Source organism: Rhinatrema bivittatum, chromosome 8 (genome assembly GCF_901001135.1).
Source record: "Rhinatrema bivittatum chromosome 8, aRhiBiv1.1, whole genome shotgun sequence".
NCBI classification, from domain to species: domain Eukaryota; kingdom Metazoa; phylum Chordata; class Amphibia; order Gymnophiona; family Rhinatrematidae; genus Rhinatrema; species Rhinatrema bivittatum.
The window spans coordinates 156593845-156615868 of record NC_042622.1 but is presented as its reverse complement, the minus strand read 5'-3'; the positions used below and the strand labels follow the sequence as shown (position 1 = coordinate 156615868).

Here is a 22024-nt window from a genome sequence, read left to right as displayed (position 1 = left end):
AGCCAGAGATGCCTATTTCCATTAGACGGCTGATTTACCGTGTCAAACGCCGCAGAAATATCGAGTAGGGCTAGGAGGTAAGATTGTCCCTTGTCAAGGCCCATCAGGATGGTGTCCGTTAAAGAAAGAAGGAGGGATTCTGTGTTTAGGCGTTTCCTGAAACCGAATTGAGAAGGGTATAAGATATTGTGGGAGTCCAAGTAGTCGGTGAGACGGAAGTTGACAAGTTTTTCCATTATTTTAGCTATAAAAGGTAGGTTTGCGATGGGGCGGAAATTTGCTGGGTTGGCTGGGTCCAGATTGGGTTTTTTTAGTAAGGGTTTCAGCGAAGCAATTTTTAAGGAGTCAGGGACAGATCCTTGATTGAGGGAACAATTTATGATGTCTGCCAGAGATCTGGCAATGGTGTTAGGAATGGTGAGGAGAAGTTTGGTTGGTATTTGGTCTAGAGGGTGAGACGAGGGTTTCATTTTCTTGATAATCGATTCTATTTCCAGTGATGATGTAGGTTCAAGAGATACTAGCGTCTGTTTAAGAATAGTAGAGGATGGATTTTGGCTAGGAGTTTGGCTGGGGGGTTGTAAGGCTATTGATGATTTGTTGGATGTTGCCAGTGGGCCAAGTAGGTTTTTGACTTTGTTGTCAAAGAAAATCGCCAACTCTGTAGATTTGTTTTGGGCTTCTTCTTCTGAGAAGGTAGGGGAAGTGGGAGTGGTGAGGGCTGCCACATATGAGAAGAGCGTTTTCGGGTCGTATAGGAAACCGTGTATTTTTTTGGCATAAAAATCTCGTTTGGTGCGGGTGATCGATGTTCTGTAGAAGCTCATTGCTGTTTTGTAAGAAGCCAATGATGTGGGGGAGGGGTCTTTCCGCCAGCGTAGTTCCTTGTGTTGTAGGTCTTGTTTGAGTTTTCTTAATTCCGTAGAGAACCAGGGTTTTTTGTTCGAGCGTGCTGGGTTGATAATTTTTGAGGATAATGGGCAAATTGAGTTTGCTACTGCGTGTGTGATTGTTTGCCAGGAATTAATTGCGGTATCAGCATCTCTGAAGTCCAGTTTGGATAGGTCTTTGGCAAGGCTGTTGTTGAGTGTGTCCATTGAACAAGGTTTCCTGAATTGGATGGAGGATTTGGAAGCAATAGGGGTCTGTTTTTGATTAATGGCAAGTTTTGTAACTATCAACGAGTGGTCTGACCAGGGGATGGGGGAGCAGGAAGGTGGGGAGATGGGCGAGATGGTTTCATTAGTGAATATCAGGTCAAGCGTGTGGCCTGCCTTGTGGGTGGGATTATTTATGATTTGATTGAATCCCATAGCCTGGAAGGAGGAAAGTAGGGCTTCGCAATTGGAAGATGGGGAGGGAGAATCAACATGGATGTTGAAATCTCCTAAAATGATAGCGGGTAAGATGGAGTCGATATGTTTGGCTATAATTTCGATGAGTGGAGAGGGGGTCGGTTTCTAGGAGCCCTGGGGGGCGTAAATAAGGCAGATTTGGAGTTGGGAGGATTTGAATAATCCGATTTCTAATTTAGTCGTAGATTTGAAGGCTTGTTGAGTTAGTCTTAATTCTTTTTTTGTGATTAACATTATTCCACCCCCTCTTTTTTTAGGTCTGGGGATAGAGAAGACGTCATATTGTTGTATTGGTAGTTGGTTGATTATGGCTGTATCAGTGTTTTTCAGCCATGTTTCGGTAATGGCACAAATGTCCGGTTGAGAGTCTAGGAGATGGTCGTTGAGCAAGTGAGATTTTTTTGAGAGCGACTGCGAGTTTAGAAGGCTTAAGGTTATTAAGGATAGACCTAGGAATTGTGTTATTGGGGAGATCATGATTGGAATCAGAGATCTCTTTGAGCGTAGATTGAGTAACGGTGCGTTAGCTCTGATGGGGATTGAGCGAGGGATAATCGGAATGGAGAAGGTTTGTAGCATGTTAATGTCTTTTTTTTTTTTTTTTTGGATGTAAGTTGATGCTGGATGCTGGAGTGGCTGGATGAATGCTGGATGCTGGAGAGGCTGGATGCTGGGGTGACTGGATGAATGCTGGATGCTGGAGAGGCTGGATGAATGCTGGATGCTGGAGAGGCTGGATGCTGGGGTGACTGGATGAATGCTGGATGCTGGAGAGGCTGGATGAATGCTGGATGCTGGAGAGGCTGGATGCTGGGGTGACTGGATGAATGCTGGATGCTGGAGAGGCTGGATGAATGCTGGATGCTGGAGAGGCTGGATGCTGGGGTGACTGGATGAATGCTGGATGCTGGAGAGGCTGGATGCTGGGGTGACTGGATGAATGCTGGATGCTGGAGAGGCTGGATGCTGGGGTGACTGGATGAATGCTGGATGCTAGAGAGGCTGGATGAATGCTGGATGCTGGAGAGGCTGGATGCTGGGGTGACTGGATGAATGCTGGAGTGGCTGGGTAAAGGATAGAAGCTGGAATGGGTTAGCGCTTATAAGGAGTGGGTGGGGTAGTTGATGGAAAGTAGCGACGGTTGCTTCTATGGCCCCTTAGTTGCGAGATACCAGGGGCCGACGCCGACTGCGCAGGGAGGCCGACCTGGGCTGAGGGAGTATCGTGGGATGGTGGGGCAGGAGGAGTATAATGGCTGCCAATACGAGAATCGTGGTTCTGGTGCTATTCAGGTGCGCACGAAGGGGCACACAAAGGGGCAGGCCCCTTTGTCGTGCTCCTTATAATAGGAGATTATACTCACGCAACCGGTTAACATATTTTTCCTTTTTTTTTTCTCTCCTCCTTGGTTTCTGATTTCCCCCTCCCCCCATTATTGACAATTATTATTGAGAGAGTATAGATTTTTTTGTCACTAGTTTATCTTCCTTTTTTTATGTTTTTCTTTATTTTATCTCTCTAAATGTTGCTCTACAAAGCTCTCTTCTTTGTATATATGAAAATCTCAATGAATAAAAAATTAAAAAAAAAAAAAAAAAGGTGTCAGGTATATGTGTGTGAGACAGATAATTCACACTGAGCCTTGGTATTGCCTCTTTGCACAGGTCAGACCTGGCCCTGGCCCTGTCCATTTCACCCTCCTCCACAGTTCAACCTCCTTTTTGTCTACAAATTAAGTAGTCTTTTCTGGGTCCCCAGTGGGCAGAACAACTTGACTTGCATCATCGTTGCTCATCGCTGCTGTACATGGAAATGGCAATTGTGCTTTTGCTCTTCCTTCTGGTGCAGATGCTTCTCCCACTCGAATGCCTCATCTCTATTCAGATGCTTCTCTTCCTTGTCTCTGCCATCACCTGACCCACCACCTGCTGATGCCTGTCTCTTCTCTTTACGTGAGTATCCATACTCCAACATTGCCATGGAGCCATCCTTTCTGAGTCTCCAGTGGGCAGGACTTGCAGTTCTTCTCACTTTTATTCTCTTTTCCCTTTCTTTAGCAGGTGGGTGCATCATCCTCGCTCAGCACTGTTGTACACAGGGATGGTGCTTGCGCTCCTGCTCTTTCATCTGGTGCAGATGCTTCTTCTGCTCAGATGCCATACCGGACTACCGATGACAGTGTGTGAAACACCACGCCATGCCAGACCACGATGGCCACAGTTTTAATGAGACAACTGTATATAGCTGTCCATCAGGTTTACTGTGCATGGCTTCCCATGAAAACAGGAAAACTTCAGCAGTCTGTTGCCACACCAGGCCACCAATGTCATCTGCCACAGCAGACCATGACTGTCTTTAAACCTTGCGCACTGTCTTCTTCTCCAGCAGGGGTCTCTCAGTTTATGGCCCATATGATGAAAATTGTGGACTTTTGCCTGCAAATGCAACCTTGCATATGTATGGCTGGACCCCTCAGTCTGCCATTAAATGATCTTCATTCTATTCTAGATAGCATACACTCTTGGGCTTTCCATCCCCTCACCCTCTTCCCACCTAGGAGAGCTGGGATTGGTTGCCTTGGCATTTATAACCTGGCCATTTTGTGATTAAAGTGTGGCTAGAATTGGTTCAGGACAGTCACGGAGAAATAAAGATGTATTTTTTTCCCTCCCTGCCTCCTTAGGTTTTTTCTTTTTGAGGGGAGTCTCCTCTGTGCACACCCTGTCAGAGAGTCTCTGGGAGTTTAGTTACAGTGAGGGCCTCTTTGTGCTGGAATCCCTGCAGACTGAAGATCAGTGAGTCCATTCACTCCCTGAATGAGGCAAGTACCTGTGACAGGCTTGGCAGCATGAGGCATTTGAAGGCTAAAAGATACCTGCTTCTGGAAGGGACAGTGTTCAAAATCTCTTCCTTTGAAGAAGGTCATCCTTGCTGGCTGGACTCAGAGTGCAGGAGCTGAAGACCAGTGAGCCCATTCTCCCCATGAATGTGGCAAGCATCTGTGACAGCAGAACACCAGTCTAGGAAGACTTTTGACTAAGGAAAGTGTTTTCTCTTTTTGTTGTGAGGAGGTTTTTAAGCCACCCCTCCTCACTGGAAGCCAAGTTGGAATAGCAGGTTCCTGACACCACATCAACTTGAGAAGTCACCTTTCAGAAACAACTAAAGGAAGCAGATAAGAACATGGAGACCCCATCTGGATCTCCTTCTACATGGAACGAGGAGCCAGGGCTGGGTGTTCGGATTTGAACTGGAAACCGAGGTAGGATGGGTTTTTCTATATTAGAAGGGGGGGACCCCTGACATAGGAATCCCAGGTAAAGCCACTGGGAGAGCTTTTCGTGCACATTTTACATCACCATAGGAAGCTCAACCAGTCTGCTGAAGAAAAGGACACTTACCCAAGATGAGACACCCTAACTCTAATAAATTCAGCTGTAACTGCACACTTCTTTAAAGATGGACTTTAAGTTGCCTTTAATTAATCAGTAAATTATTATTTGATACCCAGTGCCTAGGCCTGACAGTTTTGTTACAGCAGCTCCCACCTGGGGTTGCCAAAGCTGCTAACACATACAAAGGATAAATCACACCACTGCCTGGGCCATAGACGAGCGTCTCTCCCCCCATAAAAAGAATCCCCCTCTGGGCTAGAGAGCTAAGCAGAGAAGCCCTGAAATAATAAATAAGTTGTGAGCCTTGAAAGAAGTTACTACTTCCAATAAAGGGGTTACATATGCACATACTTTGAAGTCACTTCTGATATGTTTTTTTGTGGCAATTGCTTTTGAAGTTAAGCAAACTATCTACAAATTTTATATGTCTTGTTTTTTGGGGTTTTTTTTTTTGTTTTTAGGGCTTATCAAGGGGTGGTCCGAGCCTGCATCCTTGGTCCAGAGGTTTGCAAGACTGGTCTTGTAAATCTTTGTACCAATGACGCTGGGCCTCTATTTCACGGGTGTTGCAAGACCTTGCATTTTTGCGGAATGGAAGTCTCTTTGGCAAAGCTGCTGAGCCTGGCCTGGGAGTTTCATGGGTGTCACCAGCCCAGCGTCCTTGGTCCAGATACTTCCATACCACTGTGGAAGTCTCTGTTTCACGGATGTTACAGGACCAGCATTCATACCGATGAAGACTGGGACCAGTGAAGAACAAGACTGTCTTTAAAAAATTAAAGTTTATTAAAATTGCATTAACTAGAAAAATTATTAAAAACAATAAAATTCATTAAACAGGGAGATTGTGACATTTTTATACTGGCAGATTTACACCTTGAACATTCTGAGAAATGCTGTATTCTTCTGGCATTCACCTTCCATGGGGGTTGGTGCTGATCTGAGAAGAGGAAATTGTTGAAGTTAGAATCCCACTTCACACACCAAACGATCAAGCCATCCTACCACCACAAGCATGTGTACAATCATACCTTAGAAGTAGTCTGCAATAACCTTGCGATGGCCTTCATTTCCCCTTGCTGTGCTGTCTTCGTCTGCGGCAGGAGTGAACATTTCTTGCTCTGGCGCAGGTCCGGATGAAGATCTTGATCGATGCCATGCTGGAGGGCGATATTGTGCAGAATGCAGCACACCACTACACTACCTGCCAGTTTCTCCGGTGAATAGTACAGCGCACCTCCAGAATGGTCGAGCTAGCGGAATCTGCTTTTCAAAATCCCGAATGTGCATTCAGTAACATCCCTGGTTTTCATGTATGTCGCATTATACCGAATTTCCACAGGTACAAGAGATTGTACAGCATAACCAGCATCTCCTGTTTAAAAAAAAAAAAAAAAAGGAAAGTAAGTTTATTATTTTGTTATTTGTGTACTAATTTTCAGAATATTCTGGCTTTGGTACCCTCCCCTGTGAGATGACATATGTAGCAGATTAGTAGGTGCTTTGGTACCCATGTACCAGAAAGCATCTACTATTCTGCCTTTGGTACCCACCCCAGCAAGCTAACCTTTAATCTTTTTGTTGTTTTTGAACCCACCCACAACCCGCTTGATTCTGTAGTGGAATAGTATACACTTTTGGCACCATGCACCCCAGAGTGCCCACTGATCCATTTTGAGTATCTACCCCAGAGAGCTTATTGCAATTTTTAAGTATGCACTTTCTTTTGTCTTGTGTTTCAGACTTAGCAAGCACCCAGCCTTCACCATATCTCCTTCCAGTGAAATGTTGTGCCAGTGCCAACTGCGTGAGGATGAAGGAGTCATGACCGCTTCCAGTGAATTTGGAGACAACGCTGAGGATCTTCATGTGTGCACGGCAGACAACTTGTATGTTCAGGGAGTGGAAATGCTTTCTATTCCAATATGCCATTCTCGCCCTTGGAGGCAGGGGTAAGAGTGATGGGGGTGCAATTAATTGTGCCCATTTTATTTGGCATGCCAGCAATATTAAAGAAAGTCTCTTTCATCTCCTGCCACTCTGTAAGCTGCTGTGGGTATTTGATGTACTACCTGACCCATTTCAACATGGCCCTCAGTACCTGCCTGAATTGCCTTGAGAACATTTATTTATTTATTTATTTTTTTAATACCGGTATTTGTGCGTACATCATATTGGTTTACAGCGAACTTAACAAATTACAATAGAACATGGGGGGAGAACTGGAGAGGACAAGGGGAGGGAGAAAGACCCTGAGAAAGGAGGATACTAAATACAGAGTAACAAGGGGAATGAACTGGTAAACAGGAGAGTAACTAATATATACGAGGTGTAAGGTACATGATTAACACAATAAAGTGCGTCAATATAACAGGGAAGAAGTATTTTAATATACAAGGGGATAGAGTATTTACGCATTGGGATTTATACAAATTTATACAGAATTATGCAAGGAATATGGTGCAAAGATAGGGGCGGAGTGGCCGTATGGTAATGTATCATAATATAATAAGGAGGGGTATCTTGAAATGCAGGTGGTGTCAAGTACAGGATTAAACGATGTACAAGGAAGCCTGGGGAAAAAAATATACAAGAAATGTATGGTATAATAAGAGGAAAAAGATTGCAGCAATGGAGGGGGGGGGGACTAGGTAGAGCAGGAAGGGGGGGGAGAGGGGGGAGGGGAGAGTAATGGCAGTGAGGGGGGTAGGTGAGGAGGGAAGGGGGGGAATAGGGGGGAGGGGAGAGGGAGGGGGGATGGGGGAAGATGAGCTCTATTCTGGGTATGCCTGTTTAAAGAGCCATGTCGTAAGCTTCTTCTTGAATTTCTGAGTACATTTCTGAGTACATGAGTTCCAGCGGGTGGGTCCTGTGCTAGTTAGGGCACATTGTTTCGTAGAATTGAAGTGTGTGGTCTTGGGGGAGGGTGTATATAGGCAACCTTTGTAGGCAGATCTAGTAGGACGGTTGGAGGCAAGAAAGCGGAGGGAGTTTTCAAGCCATTGGCTATTGTGGGCGTGTAGGGTTTTGTGGATAATAGTGAGGGTTTTGTAGATTATGCGGGAGGAGATAGGGAGCCAATGGAGTTCCTTGAGGACAGGGGTAATGTGTTCAGATTTCCGGGTGTTGGTGAGAATTCTACCTGCTGCATTTTGTAGCATCTGGAGGGGTTTGATGGTGGTGAAAGGGAGGCCTAGTAGTAGGGAGTTACAGTCCAGTTTGGAGAAAATGGTTGCTTGGAGGACAGTACGGAAGTCTTGGACATAAAGAAGGGGTTTACGTTTTTTAAGAACCTGTAGCTTAAAGAATCCATCTTTTATGGTTGCGTTGATGTGTTTTTTCATATTAAATTGTTGGTCAATGCTAACATCGAGGTCCCATACGCTATGGGAGAAGGAAATAGAGAGGGGGGGGGGGGGAGGGGAGAACTGCAGAGGGGTGGCATTATGTCATGTTGGTAGGATAAGATTAGTAGCTCAGTTTTGGATGTATTTAAGGCCAGGTGGAGATTGGTGAGGAGGGTATTTATGGATGACAGGCAGTTTTCCCAGATCTTGAGGGTTTTGGATAAGGATTCTTGTATTGGGATGCAAGAATCCCAATTGACTGGTCCCATGCCAGCCACCACAACCATTGACTGATCCCATGCCAGCCACCACAACCACTGTGCTCTGAAATGATCCTGTGGCAAGAAAATACAAGGTGCCGAGAAGCTTAGCCAGGCCCAGAATGGAGTGTTAATGCTCTGTTAGAGGATCTATATCATTCCTGATTTCTTCATGGAGATCGAGAATAGCCCTGGAGCTCAGTCTATAGGTACACACCACATCAGTCTCTGACATCCCCAGCGGAATATCCACTGCCTGCATGCCCTTCTGCGAGCAGCTCGAGCCAGGACAACCTGCTCCTCTGGGGCCCTCCTCTTTTCAGCAAGAAACAGTCTTCTCTTAGCCTGTTCCCTCTCTCTGCCAAGCTGTAAGGCTTCTGCTGCTGTTATTCTTTGGCTGACCCGCAAAATATACCAGATCATTAGAAAAAAATGCACATAATCCATGATTACATGATTAACCAAAACATCCAATGGCTGGACAACTCCCTACACTATCACTCTTCGAACAAACCTACGAGAACTGCTTATAAAGGAACCCTCCACATTCCTCCCCCCAAACTCACCCATCACATAGTCACGAAAGAAAGGGCTCTGTCCATTACTGGACCAACCCTATGGAATTCAATGCCCCCACACCTGCGCCAAGAACATTGTACCCAAACCTTTAAAAAAAACCTTAAAACTTGGCTCTTCTCACAAGCCTTTACTTAACCTCACCACTTTGATGTCACAGTTACCCACACCTGTCCTCTAAGCCGAGGCCTTTACACCCTTCAAACTAAAGTCGCCTCATTTCAACCAAGTGCCACCCCCTATCCCCACCCCCCATACCTGCCTAATTTGCTATACCTGTAGCCTTTCCCCATTTCCTCCCATAAACTGCTCCTAATACCCACCACATGTTATTATCTCTAGCATCTTATTACTCCTCAGACTGTCTATAATGTAAATAATTGTTAATGCCCTATTGTAAATAATTGTTAAACCTTTTTTGTAAATATCTGTTAATGTTACTATTTGTCATCAAACCTGGCACACACCTGACTCAGCTATTCTAGCTCTTACTCCCAGTTCTAGCTCCCATTGTTACATGTAATTTCTAATTTCTATCTCCTAAAAGTTAATGGTTTCCCCTGTTCAATGTAAACCAATATGATATGCCCATGAATGTTGGTATAGAAAAGTTTTAAATAAATAAATAAATAAATAAATAAATTACACCAGAGCTGCATGGGATGCACAACCATATAAATGCCAGCAATGGAGTAAAATGACCACCAGACATTAACTTTTACTCCTGCCCTGACCCAGGTGCTAAAAAACCCATGCAAAAAAACATGTGCTAACTGATCTCCCTGCCAGCGCGGCTCTCTACATTGGCCATAAATAGCTAATAGCCTCCTTTACATGTAATTTGCATGGGCCCATGCTAAACCAGCCATGGTTTTTGTACAGGTTCTTGCGTGGGTTATTTTGGTGCTAAACACTTTACTATATACAGGAGTTTGATTAGTGCGGGAAAACCCACACAAAACCAGTGCAAAAACCAACGGATTGTTTAGCACAGCTTATTACATTGGCCCCACAATTGGGCCGATACAGTAAAGTGTGCTTGGTCGAGCGCACTGTTTAATATGCGGTTGGACATGCATTTTTGACACGTGTCCACTACCCTTTAAAGGGTAAGGGGTTTGGTTAATTGAAAATGCATGTCCAATGCCCCCCAAGACTAATAGCGCACAACACATACAAGTGCATGTTGATGAGGCTATTAATTATGCACCCGAGATACCGAAAAAAAAATGTACAGCCAAGCCACACATTTTACGCTCAGAAATTAACGCCTGCCCGAAAAAGTGTACAGAAAAGCAGAAAATGCTGCTCTTCTGTACATCCTACAACTTTATATCCTAGCGATATGAAGTTGGAGGAACCAAAAATGTTAAAAAAAAAAAAAAAAATCTAAAAATGTGCCGACCGGTCCATTTAGGAGAACACTCAATTTTAACAACGTCCGTTTTCCTAACGATGGCTGTCAGCGGGTTCGGAAAATCGACGCTCGTAAAATTGAGTGTCGGTTTCCAAAACTTGCTGACAGAGCCACCTCTCCTGGGCCAAGGAGGTTCTAGGGACATGTAATTGTCCCTAGCGCCTTCTTTTAGCACGACCCCTCATTTAAATACAGGATTGCGCACCCAGGAGAGGTGGCTGGGTGCGCAATTTTCTGAAGGAGCATTTCTGAGGGTAAAGTACTACTTTTCTTACAGAAATTCCTTTGAGAATTTTCCTCCTGTAGGGAGAAGAGCTCTGATTTCTAACCCCACCTCCCTTTATGTAGGTTCCTACTATTTACCAGCGACCTTCTTGTTGTTAGAAAATCAGCCAAATTGCTGAACAAAACAAATCTCTTTTATTCCAAAATTACACAAGGCTAAGCTTAACACTTTGCTTCAGGAAATATACAAGCAATTGGGGTCACAGGCAATAGGAAAAACAATAGTTACAAAAGCATAGTTAATGATCTTTAATTTCTGCTGGTCTCACCTCTCTTTAGCCACATCTTACTTCTGAATGCTAATAAGTTTTACCTTACTAACCCCTGGGGTAGGAAATGAGGCCGAGGTTCTTACCATGCGGCTGGCAATAGCTTTCATTCTTGGGCTGGTCGGGAGCTCTCGGTTTCTTCACCTGTCTCCGGCACAGAGGCAGAGGGGACAGTCACAGCCACCGAAGCAACAGAGTGTTCAACTCTCAAGTCTCTTAGACCTTGTCTCTGCAAGTCACCTCGGCCCAGGATGCACGGGGGCAGAGCAGGGGGAAAGCAACAGCACTCAGATGGGTCGCCTCCTCTTCAGATGGGTCTGGATCGGCTGACCTGAGTACTCGCACCCTGCTATTTTTCAACAGTTCACTTATGTATAATTCAGCAGCTTATGTATAATCAGGTGAATGCATAATTAAGGCTTTTAATTAGCAGGCCTTCCTGTACTTTTTACCAGTCCTTTATCTCATTTCCAGGTTCATCAAGTGATCAGATCTGATCACTTGATGAACCTGGAAATGTTCGGGTCGTGGTGGCGACCCGAACAGCCCGAGTAGAGGGCCTATCAGGGGGCAGAAAATCAGAACAGCCTTTCAGCCACCTACTGCAACCTCAATCCAGCTCATTCTGTTAGTACCTTCCTCAGCCACACTCGGTCCAAGCTCCACTTAAGGAGTTATTGCCAGGTCCCAAGACCTCTAAAATTCCTAGGCCTCTCGAGCTTTATTCAGCCTTCCCGTAGAGTTAATAGATTCCATGGTCAGTGATATCCACACTACACTACAGAACAAGCCATTCATCTCATCTATCTACAACAGGCTACCATCCCTTCACCGGAACACTGACTGTAACTCCCAATAATGCGCAGGGATGCAATCCATTCCATTAAGATGCGCTCTCTCCCCATATCTACAATTCCATACACTCCCAAGCTCCTGACCAACAAACCCAGGACTCTTGGTATTCGACATCAAAGATTAATCCCAATCACGATCTCCCCAATCTCCCAAATGCTCGGTCTCACTCTTTTCACCTTAACCTTATTCAACACCCAAACCATCACTAAAAAAATTCACCTTCTCAATGATCATCTGACCGACAATAACCCTGACCTCTGCGCCATTACTGAAACGTGGTTGAAACCGATGGACACAGTTCTACTCAACCATCTCCCCAACCAATTATATGATATCCATTCAATCCCTAGAATCAAAAAAAGGGGAGGAGGCCTACTACTAGCTGCGAAAAAGGGACTTAGACTCTCTTTGCAATTATCCACCAGAATAAGCAACCTCGAACTAGCCTTATTCAACTCGGACCATCTCCAAATCGCTCTGGTCTACTCACCACCAGGAATCTTAGACTCTGATCCCTCACCACTAATCGAATTTACAACCAAACATCTCAAGAGGAACAAACCAGCCATCTTGATGGGAGATTTCAATCTCCACGTGGACATTTCCCCATTATCCCACAACTGCGACATCCTACTTACAGCACTCAACCACTTGGGCTTTAGACAGATTGTTAAAGGTCCCATGGATAAAGCAGGACACACATTAGACCTGATTTTCCTCAACGATGGTCTATCCTCTGCCACTCTCCCAACATGCGTCCCAGTCCCATGGTCAGACCATCATACTATCTCTGCCAAGCTTCAAATTAATGACCATCCTCGACCTGTCTTCCCTAAAACCACAATACAATACAGGAAACCTTGCTCCACAGACCAACTTAGCAAACTGCTTTTAAAAGAGTTAGATCGATTTGATCTCACGGACGCTCCCTCGGCTATCAACTCGTGGGTCAAGATAACAAGTGAGGTCGCAGATCAATCCTGCCCAACCATCACCAAATCCTTGAAACCACCCCAAGCTAATAGGAATCCGTGGTACACCCCGGAACTTAAAATACTCAAACAAGAACTTCGTAGTAAAGAGCTCAGATGGCGTAAGACCCCATCCACCGACACTTTCAAACTACAAAGTCCACCTTAATGCATACAGGATTGCCATCCTCAAAGCCAAAAAAGACTTCTTTTCTAAAAAAAATCCACAACTTCTATTTCGACCCCAAAGCACTATTCTCCTTTGAATCATCTCTTACAAAACCTTCGCCCCCTATCATCGTTTACGAGCAAGCATCTAACAAAGCCACAGAACTAGCTATCTACTTTGATAAAAAGATAACCAACCTCCTCAAGCCTATCTCTACCCCCCAACCGAAAACCCCTCCCCCCAGCACTTCAACATCTACCAGGAGCTTCAACCTAACATCCTTCGAAACCCCATCTTCAATGGAAATTGAACTCATCCTTAAAAAGCTAAAACCCTCTTCTCACCCATTGGATGCAATACCCTCCAATCTTCTTCTTTCCATTCCAAACACCATTTCTATATCGTTAGCAGACATCATTAACTGCTCTTTAACTCAAGGAAAGGTTCCAGAACAACTAAAACTAGCCATCCTAAAACCCCTACTAAAAAAACCTAACCTCCCAACGTCTGACCCTGTTAACTTCCATCCAATTGCTAATCTTCCCTTGATCTCCAGAGTCATGGAAAGAATTGTTAACAAACAACTGTCCGAATACCTTGAGGAGAACAACATACTCTCCCCCTTCCAGTTCGGATTCAGAAAATCTCAAAATATTGAAGCTTTACTAGCCTCATTATCTGACACCATCCTTCTTAATCTGGAAAGAAAACAACCTTACCTTCTCGCCCTCCTCGACTTATTCGCCGCTTTCAACACGGTCAATCATTCCATCCTACTGGAGCGCTTATCAGATATCGGCATCCAAGGAGAGGCACACAGTTGGTTTAAATCATTCCTTGAGAATAGATTCTACAAGGTCAGGAGTAATAATAAAGAATCAATCCCTATCAAATCAAACCTGGGAGTCCCGCAAGGATCATCCCTCTCCCCCACGCTTTTTAACATTTATCTGCTGCCACTCTGCCAATTACTCTCCAACCTCAATCTAAAGTATTACATTTTCGCTGACAACGTTCAAATTCTTCTTCCTATCACCGAATCCCTACAAAAAACCTGGGCACACTGGAACAGCTGTCTACAATCCATCAATAGTCTGCTTACAAGCCTGAACCTTATCCTTAATTCAAATAAGACTGAAATCCTCTTCATCTCTCCAGACGATAACCACGCTCTCCTCAACTCCCAAAGCGCATCACAATTCACAAAATCATTCATCAACCACTCCTCCTCTGTCAGAGACTTAGGGGTTCGGCTCGATAACCTATTCAACCTAAAATCGTTCGTCCTCAATACAACTAAAGACTGTTTCTTTAAACTACAAGTTCTCAAAAATCTGAAACCTCTCCTACATTTCAGCGACTTCCGCTTAGTAGTTCAGTCTATCATCCTTACAAAGACAGATTACTGTAATTCTCTTCTCCTTGGCTTCCCTGCGATAACTATCAAACCTCTACAAATGGTCCAGAATGCTGTGGCTAGGATACTTACCAACTCAAACAAAAGAGCCCACATCACACCCATCCTGCACAGCCTTCACTGGCTTCCCATAAAATCCAGGATCACCTTCAAAGCCTTAATGATGATTCACAAGGACATTCACGGCATAGCCCATCTCAAACTAAGCTCCCAACTCCGCCCGCACACATCTGATAGACCAATCAGAAACGCTTATAAAGGATCTCTATATGCACCACCGGTCAAAACCACATTAAGAAAACACGCAATCTCTACAGCCGGGCCCACCCTCTGGAGCTCTCTGCCACCGGAGCTCCGCCAAGAACCATGTCATCAAACATTTAAGAAACACCTCAAAACATGGCTCTTCAGACAAGCTTTCCCGGAGTCCCAAGAACACGCTGACACTGGTCAAAGGACATAACAGGACAAAGGACATAACAGGACTTTATGGGGATCCCATCCTCAACCAACTCAGCATGTTCCACTCCCTCCCCTCCTCCTCCTCTTCTTTCCCTCCATCCATTAGCCTTCTCATCGTATCCCTCTCTCTACTCATGGCTACCCGTTCCCTGGTCCCCCCTTACACACCTGGTGTCATCCTCTACCAAGATAACCCCTACTATCTTATTTTACGAGCTACCTCTCAACCATTATACCCAATAGCTAATGCAAATGTTTTTATATTCTGGTTTTGTTCTTACATCCTTTAGGGTCCCCGTTTACACCCTATTTGGATGGTTCTCAGGTTCATAGCGATAGTCTATTAGACGCCCTGTTTTAATGTAATGCCTGTTTATTAATGTTTTGCTGTTCTATTTATTTTTATTTTATCACATGCCTTGTTGTAATGTAATGCCTTAGCCGTGATTGTTCTGTTATAATGGAAACCGATTTGATTTGAAATTTTTTATCAAGAATGTCGGTATAAAAGAATTTTAAATAAATAAATAAATAAATAAATGACAGTTGTTCACAGGCTTGTAAGTGTAGAAACCACAGCGTGGTCTATGGACCCCTAGCCTGAGTTGGGGTTGACGCTACCTGAGAGAGTAAACCCCCCCAGGTCCCCAATGTCAGGAGGCAAGGCTGAAGGAAGACGGGCCAGCTGGAGCTTCGCCAATCCCAGTCCACGTTCCCTGCAGGTTGAGCCCTTGGGTGCCGGGACCGGTTGGACTTAGGTGGGCCCCTGAGGCATGGTATAGGTGCCAGGTCCGGAACTAGAGTGAGGCACAGTTGGAGTCAGAAGGCTGGCAGGCAAGACAATGGCAGACTGAGTTCAGGAGCCAGCAGCAGGAGGCGGGCGCCTGCCTAGAGTCGGAGGGCAGACAGGTCAGAGATGGCCAAGAACCCAGATCCCGCCTCAGGGTAGACGAGCAAAGTGAGGTCCAGTCCAAGGTTCAGAGGCAGGCGGCAGACGAGCAGCGTGAGATCCAGTCCAAGGTTCAGAGGCAGGCGGCAGATGAGCAGAGTGAGATCCAGTCCAAGGTTCAGAGCCAAGAGGTCAGTCAGAAGAGACTCCAGGAAGAAGGACACAAGGCCTGGTCCTGAAGCGGGAGTCAGGTACTGGAACAGGAGTCAGGTACTGGAACAGAAGATCTTCAAGGTGAAGTGCAGGATCCCGAGGGAAGCAACGCAGGAGACTCGTTGCCAAGCCGTCTGAGTACAGCCCAGGGGGGCCTTATATAGTCCTGTGCTGATGACATCATCCTCCAGGGCAGTCCCAGGTTTCCCACCGAAGTCCCTTCAAATAGCTACTGGTGCCATGCACGCCTAGGGGTAACCCCGGGCAGGGCCGGAAGCGAGCGGTATCTAATGCTCTGGCAAGACCACAGAGGCCTCGGCGTCAGCGGGTGCGAGCAGGGAGGAATCGGAGAGGCAGGCCATAGCAGCCGATGTCCCAGGCAGGGCCCGGAGGCACAGCCGAGTGGAGGGAGCCATCATGTGGGTTCCGTGGGTGGTGAATGCAACAGTACCCCCTCCTTTAGGGCCCCTCCCAGGGGGTCTGGGTTTCCTAGGATGAGCTCAGTGGAACTGTCTGATCAAAATTCTTATCAAGTATATTAGAAGCAGGTTCCCAGGAGTGCTCTTCTGGGCCAAAGCCCTCCCAGGCTAGAAGATATGCCCATCGATGACCTCAACTCCTCACATCTAGGATATCATGCACTTGATAGGTGGAGTCATCTTCGGCAGCTACCGGTTGAGGTTTGGGTTGAGGTCGCGATGGCCAAGAAAGCACCAGAAGTTTTAAAAGGGTGGAGTGGAAGGAGTTGTGGATCCTCATGGAAGAGTGTAGCCGCAGCTGGTAGGTGACAGGTCCTAATGACGGATCACAGGAAAGAGTCCGATATAACGTGGAGTTGGCCGCATGGACAGAAGCTTAAGGCGGATATAACGGGTACTAAGCCAAACCTTTTCACCAGGCTTAAACTGAGGAGTGGGCCTCCAGTGGGCATCAGCTGTTTTCTTGGCTCTCTGGGTGGCCTCCTGGAGGAGACGTTGTGTGTGCTCCCAGAGCCAGTGTAGCTCCTGAGCCATCAGCTGGGCTGCTGGGGAGGTCACCGTGAGAGGTATTGGTAACGGAGGAAGCGGTTGTCGGCCGTAGACCAGTTGGAAAGGCGAGGATTTAGAAGCCGCGGAGACATGGGACTTTAAAGCAAACTCAGCCCATGGGAGGAGCGAGGCCCAGTCATTCTGCTGAAGGTTGACATAGCTGCAGAGGAATTGCTTTAACATACGATTGGTCCTTTCGGCCAGACCATTGGCTTGCGGATGAAACGCCGTGGTAAAATCTAGGGTGATGTCAAATTTCCGGCAGAGAGCCCTCCAATACATGGCTGTAAATTGAGTTCCATAGTCAGACACCACATGCTTCGGGAGACCATGGAGGCAGAAGACGTGCTGTATGAAAAATTGTGCCAACTGAAGAGCAGAAGGTAAATCTGCCAGGGCGACGAAGTGTGCCATTTTAGGGAACTGGTCTACCACAATCCAGATGACAGTCTTGCCCTCGGAAGGCAGTAGCTCTACGATGAAGTTGGTGGCAATGTGTGACCAAGGTTCAGTGGAAGCAGGTAGTGGCTGAACAACCCCAGAGAGGACCTGGAAGGGGCTTCTGCTGGGCACAAACCTGGCAAGAATCCACGTAGTTCTTCACATCCGTCCGCATGGTAGGCCAGCAGTAGAACCTGAGGATCGAAGTGAGGGTGCGAGCACTTCCAGGGTTTCCCATGGTGCAGTAGTCATGGGCCCAATGGAGTATTTTATCATGGAGTCTTCAAGGCACCACCATCTTCCCCAAAGGTATAGTCGTGGTGGCGGCTAGGAGGACTCAAACTGGATCAATAATATATCGAAGCGGTTCCCCGACGTCCTCGATGTTGAAGGCACAGGAGAGGGCGACTGCCTTGAGATTCTTGGCCGCGGGTCGGTAGCGGAGAGTGAAGTCGAAGCCTGAAAAGAATAGGGCCCAGCGGGCCTGACGGGGGTTCAGATGCTGGGCTTGATGCAAGTACTCAAGATTTTTATGGTCAGTATATACAGTAATGGGGTGTTGAGAACCCTCAAGCCAGGGACGCCACTCCTCAAAGGCACGCTTAATTGCCAGAAGCTCCTCATCATCGATTCCATAGTTTTTTCAGCTGGCAAGAACTGTTTAGAGTAAAAGGAGCATGGATGGAGGGTTCCAGAGGCAGAGTGCTGGCTGAGTACTGCTCCTTTTCCCTCAGAGGAAGAATCAACCTCGACAACAAAAGGGCACAGTGGGTCTGGGTGCCGAAGGCAAGGTTCCTGGAGGAAGGCTGCTTTTAAATGTTGAAAAGCAGCCACAGCTTTGGGGGGCCATTGCCTGGGATTCGTGCCTTTACGGCTGTGAGTGGGGCTACAAGCTGTGAGTGGGGCTACAAGCTTGGAATAGTTGTGGATGAATGTCCTGTAATAATTGGCGAATCCCAGAAATCACTGTACAGCCTGTAGGCTGAATCCAATCTTGGATGCTCCTGAGTTTTTCCGGATCCATCTGGAATCCGTGCCGAGAAACAATGCAGCCCAAGAAAGGTAGGCTTTCCTTTTCAAAGGAACATTTTTCCAGTTTTGCAAATAGACGGTGGTCTCAGAGGTGTTGGAGTACCTGATCCACGTCTAGGCGATAGGTCTTAAGGTCTTTGGAAAACACTAAAATGTCGTCCAGATAGACGACACATTGGTACAATAAATCACGGAAGACCTCGTTCATCATATTATGGAAGACGACCAGGGCATTGCAGAGTCCAAAAGACATCACTAAATACTCGTAGTGCCCTTCACGAGTTTTGAAGACCATCTTCCACTGATCACCTTCCCCGAATACGAATGAAGTTGTAGGCCCCACGGATATCGAGCTTGGAGAAAATCCGGGCTCTTTGCAGACGGTCAAACAGCTCCACAATAAGAAGTATTTATTTATTTATTTAAAATTTTTTATAGACCGACATTCATCAGGGATATCACATCGGTTCACATTGTAACGCAAACAGACGCCTGGGGAGGCGTTTTACATCGAACAGAGTTATATCAACAATTTATAACAAATTAACAAAAGAACAATTGAGGGGGGGGGGTAAGAGGGGGAATATAAGGAGGGAAAGTAACATTGAATGTTAAATGTTAAGAATAGGCTTTACTAATATATATAAAATAAAATAATATTATAACAGTATATACATATCCAATATGAGGCGATGACATATTAAATAAATTTGAGTATAGTTTGAGAGGAGAGGGGGGTAGAGGAACCTAGGGGGGGGGGGAGAGGGAAGGAGGGTAGAATGTGTAGGGATTAAATGAAACGTAGGGGTAGAGAGATGGGGTGGGGGGGGAGGGGAAAGAAGCGAGGGTGGGGTGAAGTGGAAGGTGGGGAAAAAGGGAATTGAGGAAGAAGGGAAAATAAGCGAACTGAACAGTAAGGAGAGAGAGGAGAGGGTGGGAAAAGAGAATGGAGAGAAAGATTGAGAAATTAGGTGTAGGCTTTAGTAAAGAGCCAAGTCTTCAGCTTCCGTTTAAAGGTTTTGAGCATTCTTCTTGCCGTAATTCAACTGGCATTGTGTTCCAAAGGGTCGGCCCGGCGATCGAGAGCGCTCGGGCTCTCGTGGAGGTAAGTTTATAGAGTTTGGGAGAGGGGGTAGGCATGGTGGCGAGATGTTGGTGTCTGGTGGGCCTGTTAGATTGGTGGAGGCGGAAGGATTCATTAAACCAGTTCATTTCGGGATTGTATAAGGCCTTGTGGACAAGAGAGAGAGCCTTATATTGGATGCGGGATGTAATAGGGAGCCAGTGTAAATCTTTTAATACAGGTGTGATATGATCATTTCTGCGTGAGTTAGTCAAGATCCGGGCTGTTGTGTTTTGCAGTATTTGAATGGGGTGGATGGAGTTGTTCGGAAGGCCGAGGAGAAGGGCATTACAGTAATCGGTTTTGGCAAAGATGGTGGTTTGTAGGACTGTACGGAAGTCGGGGGGATGTAATAGGGGTTTCAGTTTTTTTAAGGAGTGGAGTTTAAAGAAACCGTCTTTTAGTATATTACTGATGAATTTCTTCAGCGTGAAATGACCATCAAGGATGACGCCAAGATCACGGACTTGTTGGGCAAATGGAATATGACTAAGGGGGGGGGTTAGGATGGTTTTGAGGTGAGATGAGCATGATTTCAGTTTTGGTAGTGTTAAGTGCTAAATGGATGGAAGATAAGAGTTTGTTAATGGAGTGGAGCGTATCGTTCCAGATTTCAATTGCTTTTGATGGGGAGTCAGTGATTGGAATGAGTAACTGAACATCGTCAGCGTAGACATAATGATGCAGGTTAAGATTAGAGAGGAGGTCACAGAGGGGAAGCATGTAAATATTGAAAAGGGTAGAAGAGAGGGATGAGCCTTGTGGGACACCCTGATTGAGGGGGATGGCCTTGGATTTGTGATTTCCTAGTTGGATTTTGCAGTTTCTGTTACTGAGGTAAGAGTTGAACCAGTTGTGAGCAACACCCGTAACACCGATTTCTGTTAATCGTTGTAAGAGAATGGAATGGCTGATGGTATCGAATGCAGAGGAGATGTCGAGAAAGGCCAGAATATAGGATTGCCCTTTATCAAATCCTTTAAGGATATGGTCTGACAGGGAGAGTAGAAGTGTCTCTGTGCTGTGGGATTTCCGGAAACCATATTGAGTAGGTGCAAGGATATGGTTATCTTCGAGGAATTCTGAGAGTTGTTTGTTGACAGTTTTTTCGAGGAGTTTAGAAATAAATGGGAGATTAGAGATAGGGCGGTAGTTGGTGAGATCGGAGGGGTCAAGTTTAGGTTTCTTTAAGATAGGTTTGACGATGGCCTGTTTAAGGGGGACAGGTACCTGTCCCGAGGTAATGGACAAGTTAATGATTTTTGTTAATGGTTTGGCGATAATGGTGGGGATGGTAAGAAGATGTTTGGTGGGTATTGTGTCAGAGGGGTGGGTGGAAGGTTTGGCTTTCTTGATGAAGGATTCGATTTCAAGTGTAGAAGTGCAGTCTAGGGAGGAAAGCGCTTTAGTGTAATTACTGGAGATTGTTCGGTTGAAGTCAAGTTTAGCGTGATTGATGGGAGTTGTGGATGGAGTGGTAAAGTTGGCCAGCAACTTGTCTATTTTGGCTTGGAAGAATGTGGCAAGTTCTTCACATTTGGGTTTAGCTACTTCATCTGGAATGTCGGGGGCTGCTGACTTGGTCAGGGAGGCAACGTAGTCATATAGCACTCTGGGGTTGGATTGGAATTGATGTATTTTGGTTGCGTAAAAGTCTCGTTTTGTCTTGTTGAGTTTATCGCTGTACAGATGTAGGGCGGATTTAAATTGAGCAAGGTGTGTGGGCGTGGGGACGTTACGCCAGATCTTTTCAAATTTTCGAAGATGTTGCTTTAGGTTCTTTAGTTCTTGGGAATACCACGGTTTCCTTTTTTCTTTGTGTATCGGAGAGATGAGTTTTGATTGCAGGGGGCAAGTAGTGTTGGCTATATTGTTGGTTATGTCATGCCACGAGGCAAGCGCTGTGTCTGCATTGGTGAGATCTATTTGGTCTAGTTTGTTGGAGATCGCTGAGATGAGGTCATCTCTAGTACAGTTTTTCCTGTATTGAATGGTTTTGTTGGTGTTGGAATGGTGGATGGATGTTTGTAAAGTGAGAGAGGCTTCGATAAGATAGTGATCTGACCAGGGAATAGGTGTGTGGGAGGGGGGGTCAACCTGAATGAGGGCATTAGTGAATAGGAGGTCAAGGGTATGACCAGCCTTATGAGTAGGGCAGTGGATGGACTGCTTGTAGCCTAATGCATTTAGTGAGTCAAGAATCGCGTCACATGTTGGGGTACGGGGGGAGTTGTCAACGTGGAGGTTAAAATCTCCTAATATGATAGCTGGGGTGTCAATAGATATATTCATAGCAATATATTCTATGAGGGTTGATGGGTTGTTGTGTAGGGTTCCTGGGGGGGCGTAGACAAGACAGATTTGCAGAGTGGGGGATTTGAAAAGGCCTATTTCAATTTTGGGAGGTGGGGGGATGGGGTGGAGTGTCATGTTGAATTTTTTCTTTGTGGCTAAAAGTAGGCCTCCTCCTTTCTTTTTCGGCCTAGGTATTGAGAAGATATCATATATTGTGGAAGGTA

General features: G+C 45.8%; 1 long non-coding RNA gene across 1 annotated transcript in view; it reads right to left on the bottom strand.

Moving 5' to 3' along the window:
- Positions 1 to 5556: 5556 nt before the first annotated feature.
- Positions 5557 to 22024, bottom strand: part of LOC115097416 — an 88375-nt gene continuing 71907 nt past the window's right edge. Inside the window, exons 3-4 of the long non-coding RNA XR_003858274.1 lie at positions 5783 to 6126; positions 5557 to 5691 (exon numbers count right to left, since the gene is read on the bottom strand). This is a non-coding gene — a long non-coding RNA (uncharacterized LOC115097416). The remainder of the gene's footprint in view (positions 5692 to 5782; positions 6127 to 22024) is intronic.